The following is a 10,373-nucleotide window of genomic DNA, read 5'->3' as shown; positions in this document are numbered from 1 at the left end:
GCATGCTCTTCATTGGCTGCCATCTGGCAGTCCAGTACCATTCCCTCTGACCCAGTTGAGGGGTATGGTCATCCTTCTCTGGAAAGGAAAGGGGGATCGATGGGACTGCCCAGCATCCATAGGTAAGGTTTTCGCTCACATTCTTCTGGATTCATTCCTAGTAAGTCCACATCCTTTGTGGAACGTCGTAGTGGTTTGATCATGGGCTGCTCGTAGTTTATATTACCCTCAAAAAAGCGTTTGCCTCGGTGTATCGCGAATTGCTCTGGGAGATCCTGAGACTTGGGGGAATTCTGAGGAGGATTATTAGACTATTAATAAGCTCGTACACTGGTACTGACAGTGCTGTAAAGTGTGGTGGGGGGCCTGTCGAGCTTCTTCCCAGTTAACTCAGAAGTGAGGCAAGGCTGTGTCTTGGACTGGGTAATGGGTCAATGTGGAGCAACACTAGGTAATATCAGGGTCACTGATCTTGACTTTGCTGACGATGTTGCTATCCTATCTGAGTCCTTGGAAAATCTTGTGGCGGCTCTTGATGCATTTACCTATGAGACGATGTCCTTGGGTCTCGAGGTCTGGATCAAGACCAAGATCCAGGATTTTGCAGGCCTGCTTGGAGAACATTTTCTGTCAGTATATGCTTGTGGTGAGGACATCGAAGTTAGAGATCTTGGTAGCGTAGTCCATGTCAGATCAGGAAGTCAATAGACAAACTGGTCTGGCAGCAGGTGCCATGAACTCTGTCAACAAGAGTATTTAGAGATGCTGGTACCTGTGTAGAAGGACCATGCTACCTGTCTTCAAGGTCCTGATACTGCGTTTTGTCCTAAAGAGGTGAAACTTGGAAACTATCTTGTGTCTTGGAGTCACGTCTTGATGCCTTTTGTAACTGATACTTGTGCCGAATCATGGGGTACAGTTGGATGGACGTTACAACATGAGACCGGCATAGGACTTATTACTTGCAAAGTCCGGGACCGCCAAGTTAGGCCACATGGGCACGTAGCTCGTTTCCCCATAGATGACCCAGGCCATCAGGTTCCCTCAACGAGACAACCTTGGGCGGAAGAGGCCTATGGGATGATCTAGTAAGTCGCGGCTTAGGCAGATTGACCTGACCTGTCGTGAGGAGTTAGAGATAGGCCGAGAGCCTGCCTAGCAGCTCGCCTTGTTGAAACTTGAACCCTCGTGTTTGGAATCGAAGAGAGGATGCTGCATCGGCTATGCGTCCCCGTCTGTGTCAACTCCATTGCTTAATTTGACTGTAGACAAAATATAGTTACTTCCCAAGCTAAGGATAAGAATTGATGAATGAAAGTGAAAAGGTATGTGTTATTAAGAAAATAGTGATACCAGCTATATCATTCCCCATAAATAACAGACAAATTTCCGCTTTTATAATAACATTAAACCTGGAACAACCTTAATTGAATTAAAGATGGATAAGACGGTAGGAACAGAAACTCAAATAACAGATCCCTACACTCTGTGACCAAACACTCACTAAAAGTTAAGAAGTATAGATTAAAGTAGCTTTAACTAAAAATTGTATATGACAACGGTAGTTCTGTGAGTCCTTGTCTTCACATAGTTTATTGGAAGCAGACGGAAGTGCAAAAGCTAAATTCATATCAAACGATAAAATCAGTAGCTTATGTCGGGGGACAATAATTCTTCAAATTACAGCATCTGAGAATTCTTTTAGTAAAGTGAAGCGTTACAAAATGAGGGTAGAAAATAAACAACGACGTGACTTTATTCATGGTAACGTAATGCGATGTCTAATTGACTAGATTTACTGGCAGTGGTTACATATGGAGGAGAAAATCGTGTCTTCCACATTAAATATTTATTCCATTTGCGCAACTGCAGTTCTAATCTGAGTAAATCATGTATTTACACAGGAAAATGCCCAGTACAGGTCATTTGTTGTAGTTATTATGTATCAATGAAAACAAACAATTCTACAATATAATTATCAGTAAGGTGTAATGAAAGAGATCATTATGTGTCAGCATGAGACTTTTTTCATAATGAAAGTCTTCAGAAAAGTTTAAGCATCTTATATATCGTGAGGAGCCTTCTTCTTCTTTCTTCTTTTATAGGGTTTTAGACTATCGTGAGGAGCCGTGCTTTTTGCTGTATTTTTCGTTTGCTGTTTTCTCGGTATCGTTCTTTTAGCCCAAATTAACATACTTTCATTAATTTGATTTTATCTGTTAGGTTTTATCAGTTATATTTTACCAGTATTCATATTTTGTGATATACCAGTATTCATATTTTGTGATATATAATGGAATCTGTATCATAGTTGGAATTATCAAGTATAACGTAAATAGTATGTTTTCAGATTCCTAAAAGAACGGCACTTCGTGTCACCAACGTGTCGCCCGAACGCAAACACAACCTGAGTGTCGCCTTCAAATATGGATAAAATAGCCATTTTACACAACTTTTATGTGCTATGCTATGACTGTTGGTAGTACGCAGTGAAATGGTACAACTTAGAGTGATAAATGAGATGCCGAATAACGGCTACAGGTGAGATATTCTAGGTTTTCTTCAGGATTTCAATCGCAGAGATCCAACTGAAGGAAACTTTGAAGCCAGAAAATGTCAGATGATCAAGATGTTAATGATATATCCATATAATTTTAAGCGAGATAATAGTTTGCATGTTGATCCTTAAGGGCAGTGGTTTTCTAATATGTGCATCGTTCACGAATATTCAATAAGTAAAACCTTGTAAAATATACTATTAACATTCTCATGCCAGCAGTATGGCAATTCCATGTTAGGACATTACCATGGAATTTAAGTAAACAAACATATTGATGCCATGAGTACAAATAGGCTTGCCTTGTTCATGATCACTGGGGTATTGTTGTTTTATTATCATACATACGACATCCCAGAAGCATTTAATCACCAAGGAGTCCATTACTAGTCCTCAGCAGTTACCCATTTCCTTTAATTTTTAGAATAATGGGAGAAACAAAAGACAGAGCAAGAAGCCCATGAAAACAATCCAGGTTCTAATTTTGCTTTAATTGACTTGGTTAAAATCACTTGCAGATAGCTTTATCAAAGTCCACTATTAATGCTAACAAATCTTGAAAAAAAAGTTGATGATGGAAGTTGTTATGTCCAATGGAACCACATTTGAAAATAGTTACCAGTATCTCTAAGACTGGTGATAATTAAGGACTTGACAGTAGGTCACTCTATTGCTGGAGAGTCAAGTTAGGTATACCAATACAAATTTGGCTTTCTTACTGTTAGTCAGATTTCCTTTACAGGATGCATATAATCAAGGCAGATTTCCTAACTCCCCATAAAGTCCTCATCTGAGCTTGCCAAAATGTAGGACTCAAGTTAACCTGGCTGTATTGAACATTGTAGTTGCATTGTTGTATTATAGTTCTTGATCTACAAAAGGTTGGAAAGAATTACTTCAGTAGGATTTAAGATATTTTTTTGTGTGTGTTTTTCTAGTATTTGGATGCTAAGGCCATCAAGTTACAGCTGTACTTATATTGTACATTTTTAATAGGCTATTCATGTTTCAGTAATCTAAAACGGATTTGATGCTAAACCAGAAGAAAAACTACAAGCAAGAATGAAACCTGCAAATGTATCAGGGCCAGACCACTTGTATCCCCTGGATGGAAAATGCTTCAAGTACAGGGATTGAAGTAAGAAAAGATAATGATTGCAGAGCTTATCTTTCCCCTTTCCTTTTTTTTGTGTTTTGTTGTTGTTTTAATTATTACTGTTATTAGTGTTTTATGTTTGATTAGTCAACAATGTTTTACAATTTTTTTTTTAAATACTTCATGATGTTTAATTGATAATCCAAATATTATATTATGTTAACACTTAAACTGAGTCCACTAAAATAGTTTTGATAGTAGATCTGGTAATCATAAAGGATATAAATAAAATTTTAAAGATTTTTTGTTGTTATTAAGGGGAAAAAGTGTTTTAGAATCCCACCTTTGCTTTCAGATATAAATACATATTCTGCCCATTTAACAACATTAAATCAGGAAGATATTCAAGCATTTTAGAACCGTATAAAGGAGTATTGGGGTTTAAGATTTGAGTATAATGTACTTTTTTCTTGCTTAATAATAATTAAGATAAGTATTTTACGGGGAAATTTATATTAAGCTTATTTTTTTGTTAAAGAGTTTTTTTTAACTGTAGGATATGGTTGGATTGGGAAATAAAAGACAAAAAATTTGCCGCCAGAGAATGGTTGAAGGAGCTCCTGTGGTATGCAAAACCACAGAACCACAAAGGTAAGTTTATATATAAGCCTTATTATTATAGATTCCACTATAAGTAAGTGAAAGGTCATGCAAAAATAACAGTAATGTTCATAATTTAGATCATGTGATAGCAATGTTCCTGGTTGAGATTTGTTTATTTTATGTCTGAGTTTCATTAGAATTATTTGCATAATAATAGTATCAGTATTTTTATTACTTTGAGTGATTCATGAATTCAGTATGTTTCTATTTATTCTGGCATAAAACAAGGAAAGTGTTCAGGGGTCAATTCTCGTAATCTTACTTTGCAGGTTGAAATAGTATGTGGAGTTCGTTCAGAATTAGTTTCGGTTTCTGAACCTGAGAAATGCAGGTGAGAATGTCCCAGAATATGCTTTATTATTCATATTTAATTGTTTTCTTTTTGAATGTAATATAATTTGCATATGCATATAGATATATAGATATGTCGATATATAAATATTTATAGATATAGGCAAATATATATATATATATATATATTATATATATATATATATGTATATTAAAAATAGTATATTTTATATATATATATATTATATATTATATAAAATATATTATATATATATATATATATTTTATATATATATAATATATATATATTCTCAAAAGATGATAATAATGATATTTTAAAATATATATATAAAATATATATATTTTATATATACAAAACATGCTATATAATATCTGTAAGAACTAAAACAAATATACTTTTGGATATGCTTTTTTAATATGTGATTCTGAGTTCATCTTCAGTTACCCTTTTATAGTTAATCCACAGTTATGCAGAAACCTTTAATAATGAGTTCAAGGACACATTATTTTTTATCAGTTACATGTTTTAACCAGCTTAACCGAGTGTTCTGGAAAATGTACTGCCACTGTTGTTTTTTTTGTGAATTTTTTTTGGAAAAATGCACAGCCCCCAAAGGGATGTCGCTTTTAGGCCCAATATAACCTCACTTTGTTTCTGCTATCATTTATTTTTGTGTGTGTAATTGCTGATGATATCTACTGGTATGATTATTATTGGCATTATGATTATGTTAATATTATTAACAAAACTAATAGTAATTAAAAAATAAAAAAAAAAAAGGGCTTTCCAAAATTCAATGTAAATTGTGACCAGAGTGAGGGTGAATAAACACTTTTGGAGTCCTCTTATGTGTAAACAAAATAAGTAAACTAATATCACAGAGGACATGGCATGTATGTATGTGTTATGGCAAGTTTTGTGATTTATGCAGCCCCTGTTTTATTTCTATCTCCATCCAACCTGTGCTTGTAGGTATGTGATGCTGCTTTGAATTTGCTCTTTCCCGCGTTATTACTGACTTACTCCCTCAGCAAATAAACAAATGATAAATTTAAATTCTTTTTTGTATTATTAAACCCATTGCGACGGGTGCATGACGCACATGCCATGGTATGGCGGGACCATCTGCCGGGGGCACGTACGCACATCCCATAGATTATGTATGGACATGCCATGAGTTTTTTTGTTACAATCATGGCAAAAGATTATTTTCTGCCAGTGAAAGTGTGATTAAGCGGTTTTAACACTCTATTTTACATGAACAACAAAAGAAATGCAAAAAAACCGACGATTCAACTCCATGATGCCGCACAACTGCTATTTTATTCGGACTATAGACCGAATAATGATCAACTATGGGTCTATATAACAACAAAAATACCCTTCAGTCTCAAATTTATCAGGAAGTTTGGCAAGTAGAGATTTTAAAAAATAATGAAAACTGAAAATACAACATATCTTCGTAGTATTACGAAGAAACGGCATGGGATGCTGTATTTGGCATGAGTGGTTCGCGCATGCTAGGGCGTGATATAAGCCCCGGCAACGAGGCCCCAGCCTATGAATGCTACCCGCAGTTATGGGTTAATAAGAGTAATAAATGAGTTAGCATTTAGGCTAGATGTCAATGTATTTTCTCCATTTTGACAGGTACTCAGCAAAATTTCTGACTCCCGAAGTTTGTGGAGCAAATGCTTTTGGTGGTGTATCCAAGGCTATCAAGTGAACTGAGACATCAGTGGGGGTGTGCTGGAAACAGATAGAAGTTATGGAGACAAACAGAAAAGGTAAGTAAGGATAACATTTAAAACATTTACTAAAAGAAAAAAAAAAAAAAACTAGACTGTGAATAATAATTGGTAAAATATCCATAATACAGCAGTATGGATGATAGTTAGCAAAATATTCATAATAAAGCCAAACCTGCCTTAGTGACCACCTGTATAAAATAACCACTTGTCCATGATGATTCGCAGAAAAGTCACATATTGAACATTTGTATGCAGTAACCATTTGACTACCCTTTTTATGCATAAATGAATAAAAATAAATAGATAAAAAAAAAAAAAAAAAAATCAAAAACAGTGACCATGCATTAACCTTTGGAAGCATAACATTGAGGTTTTTCTTGTGCTACCTATACCAGTGTTTTCCTTGGCCCTCTCCCACTCCTTCCCCCCGGATATGTCCCCATTATCTCTTCATCCTACTCCTAATGTTCCCATTTCTCCCCCCTCCCTTTCTCAGTAAATTCTTTTGCCATTCTAAATCCAAGCATTTCAGTTTTATTTCCCTCCTCCTCCTCATTTACCCATTGTATAAGACAGCCCAAAACCGTTTCTACCCCATCTTCTTCTACTGCATCCTCTACTACATCTGCCTCTTCCTCTGGCCCTCAGATGTCAGATCCCTCTTCTTCCCATAAAAAAACCCTTTAAATTTTCTCAGCCCCAAAACAACCTCCTTTCAAAACTCTTTGAGTACATTCAAAACCATCTAATCATGCCCCAAAATAACATACCCATCCTTCATTCATCCTCCAATCTCTGCCCCCATTCCTTCTACACTCAAAGTAAACTGCCAACATTCAGTCTCCTCCTATTAATGTTCCCTTTTACACCCATTCCTCCCATTTCCTCCCAACACACCTCATCCCCTCTGATTCATTTGTACCACTCCCATTTCATACCCCATTTGCTAATCCCTGCCTTACCCCATGGACATCCTTACAGAATCCCATACTTTTTTCTTTGACAGCTTTTCCTTCCTCAGATACATACATATCCTCCGTTTGATCTAACCTTAACCCATTCACTCTCTCTGTCTACCACTACCTCTCTTTACTCCTTTCATTATCATACTATTCTAACTGCTGTATGACTTTTGATGCATAGCACATGTAATCAACTTGATCCCCTCTTTTATCTTTTTTGCTTCTACACTTCCTATAGTGCTATATGATTTTTGATGTCTAGCACTTTTAATTTACTTTGTACCATTAACCACCATTAACTACCACCAACCCTTTCAATAAAGCTACACAGAATGACTGCATTTCTTGTTTCTTCTGAAGACTTTCTATTACTGGTTTGATTGTATGTTTTTTAATTTTTTGTTTGTGTGTCTTACAGGGTTACCAGAAAGAGCTTGACAGAATTATGATGGCTGCAGGCTATGTAGTTTCTCCAGGAGTGCAGTCATCTCTTCTGGAAAAAGTAAGATTTTGCTCTTTGTCATTCAGAATTGTCTAATAACAGATAGTTCATGTTCATTTTATGTTAATATAAGCTATTTTTTTCCCAATTCTTTCCAAACTAAAAGTCAAATTAATCAGAAAGAGCTTTTTATATCCTTTGTTTAATGAGTGTTCTGCTTCCATTTTCCAACTTTTCACCATATTTTTCCACAGGCTTCTGCAGAAAAAAAGAAGCATGTAAAGATGAATTAGAGGAAGCAAGACAGCGTATCAATGAACTTGAAGAAGAATTGAGAATGAAGGAAGAAATTATTGTAGACTTGAGGGAAAAGTCAACTCGTGGGACTAAAGTTAGATGAGATATATATTTATTAGAAATATGGGGGAAAGCGTATTTTTGGGGGTGTTCCTTCATCATAATAGCAAAAACTGATCGTATTTCCAATATGAAGTAACATATTTGGGACTCAGCAAATGGCATAATATTAAACCCTAAGGCCTTTTAGTAACATTTCCAAAACTCTAACAATCTGATACACTTGACACATGTTCGCCTTTATGCGCCCCCATTACTGGAACCTGTTATTGGTATGTATCAGTGTACGCCTCTACCTTGAACACAGTTTGATACACTCAGTCAGAGGGGTATAATTTTCAGCTATATTTCACTTAGTCTCAGATAGGAATTTATTTTTCATTAAGGGGGGGGGAATTGTATCATAAGTTTCTAGATAAAACTTTTTATTTAAAAGGTGTATAAAATGTTTCTGTGCTTTTAACAGTGCATCAAATATAATATAGGATAAAAACATGATGGTGTACATGGTAAAAATTTCCGTGTAAAAGCATATGACGTGGTATTGACCTCAGCGGATGAATGTCTTCAAATTTTATTCTCTCCTTGTATGATATAACCTTACGGGCTCAAAAATATCAAAGGAAATTTGAGTATCTTGATTGTTGATATAATTAAATTTAAAATAACTCATGAAATGTCTGTGATGATTTGAATTATCTGATTTGGACCGGAGCTCACCCATGATGGATGTGATAAGATGCAAAAACCTTAAGCAACTTTCAAAAAAAAAAAAAAAAAAGGTTTCACTGGATCTCAGAAAAAAAATTTAAAAGTTTCCATAGGCTATGGAAAAAATAAAAGGGGTTTTTCTTTTGATTTTTTATGTGACATAGAAAATAATAACTCCTTTTTAAAATTTTTGTATGTTAGTATAAACTTTAATGATATCATGTTTTGTAGCGATCATGATTCAACGTGAACAATGTATCAAAATGTTAGGGGTTCTGGGATACTAAAAAAAAGGCCTATAGTAACGTCTTTCAGGATTTTATTTATGGTTGTAGAAATACAGACTTACCTTAAAAATTCCGTTTATTTATGTAATCATTTTAAAGATTTTATAGAGGGGATATTATTGTGAAAAAAGTTTTTATGAGCAAAATTTAAAGTGGAAAGAGTCAGTAATAGTGAAGTGCACTTATCTCCATGAATTAATTGCTCTTTTTTAATGATGATAAAGAATGTTTTGTATTATTTAGTTGTGTGTTGTGAGAATATAGTTTTATTGTTTCTGAAGATTAGCAGTTTCAGTTAATTGTTAAAATTTAGTAATTTGTAAAGAAGAAAAAATTACTTATATCCTTGAGAGTTTTATTTTCCACTCTGTATTTTTCATGGGAAACTGAGACAAGTTCCATAACCCAATAAATCCACATATCCTATAGTTCACATCATCACAAATTTGGTTGTGGGTCTGGGTGACCTGCTATATATTTATAATAATATATAAATATAAATGCATATCCCCCAAAAGTCATGTCCATTTTTGTTGTACTCCAATTCCCTATACATAACAGTGACTGTTAATCCATCCTCCTCCTGAATTTCCACTACACCCCTCCCTCCCCATTGCATACTCTTGTTGCTGTGCTGAAAGGATGAAAGATGAAGGTGAATGGCCTAAGGGAGCTATGGGCACAGTATTCCTCTGATTAGTGTCTAGCCCTTACCCTTTATCAACTAGCCCTCCTGATTTTAATTCCCCCAGTTCCTGACCTCAGGCTTCCTTTGACTATGACTGAACACTACTACTATCCCTCCTCAATGTCTGCTTTCCCCAGTATACTTCACTCAACACCATACCTCTTCCACAAGGCCCCATCCTTCTACTACCCCCACCTCTTCAAAGCTTTGGAGTACTCTGTGTAGCCAGCCTGAGGGATCAATTTTTTGTGATCCCCCCTACACCCCCTTACTCTGACAATGCTCCTCTTCCAACAATGTCTTCAAAACAAGTAGGTATAGTTCAGTCTGCAGTTGCCCCAATTGCTTCTGCCTTGTCATGGTTACGTCTGAATCTCAAAATAAAGCATTATCTACTCTGACGCCCATTTTGCCCAGCCTCATCCCTTCCTCAATACTGTACTGGAACTGTCTCCCTTCTCCCCCTCAGAATGCCATCTTTATGACAAGGGGTTGTTCAAACACAACTAATTTTTCACCCCTTTTTCCCTTTTTCTTCTCCAAATC

At 35.5% G+C, this 10,373-nt stretch overlaps 1 pseudogene; it reads left to right on the top strand.

The window, feature by feature from the left end:
• The first annotated feature begins 555 nt into the window (after nucleotides 1–555).
• On the top strand, nucleotides 556–8,184 carry LOC119573480 (annotated as a pseudogene).
• Nucleotides 8,185–10,373: the final 2,189 nt, after the last annotated feature.

This window comes from Penaeus monodon, chromosome 5 (genome assembly GCF_015228065.2).
Source record: "Penaeus monodon isolate SGIC_2016 chromosome 5, NSTDA_Pmon_1, whole genome shotgun sequence".
NCBI classification, from domain to species: domain Eukaryota; kingdom Metazoa; phylum Arthropoda; class Malacostraca; order Decapoda; family Penaeidae; genus Penaeus; species Penaeus monodon.
The sequence above is the reverse complement of the archived record's forward strand: the minus strand, read 5'-3'. Positions and strand labels throughout refer to the sequence as shown.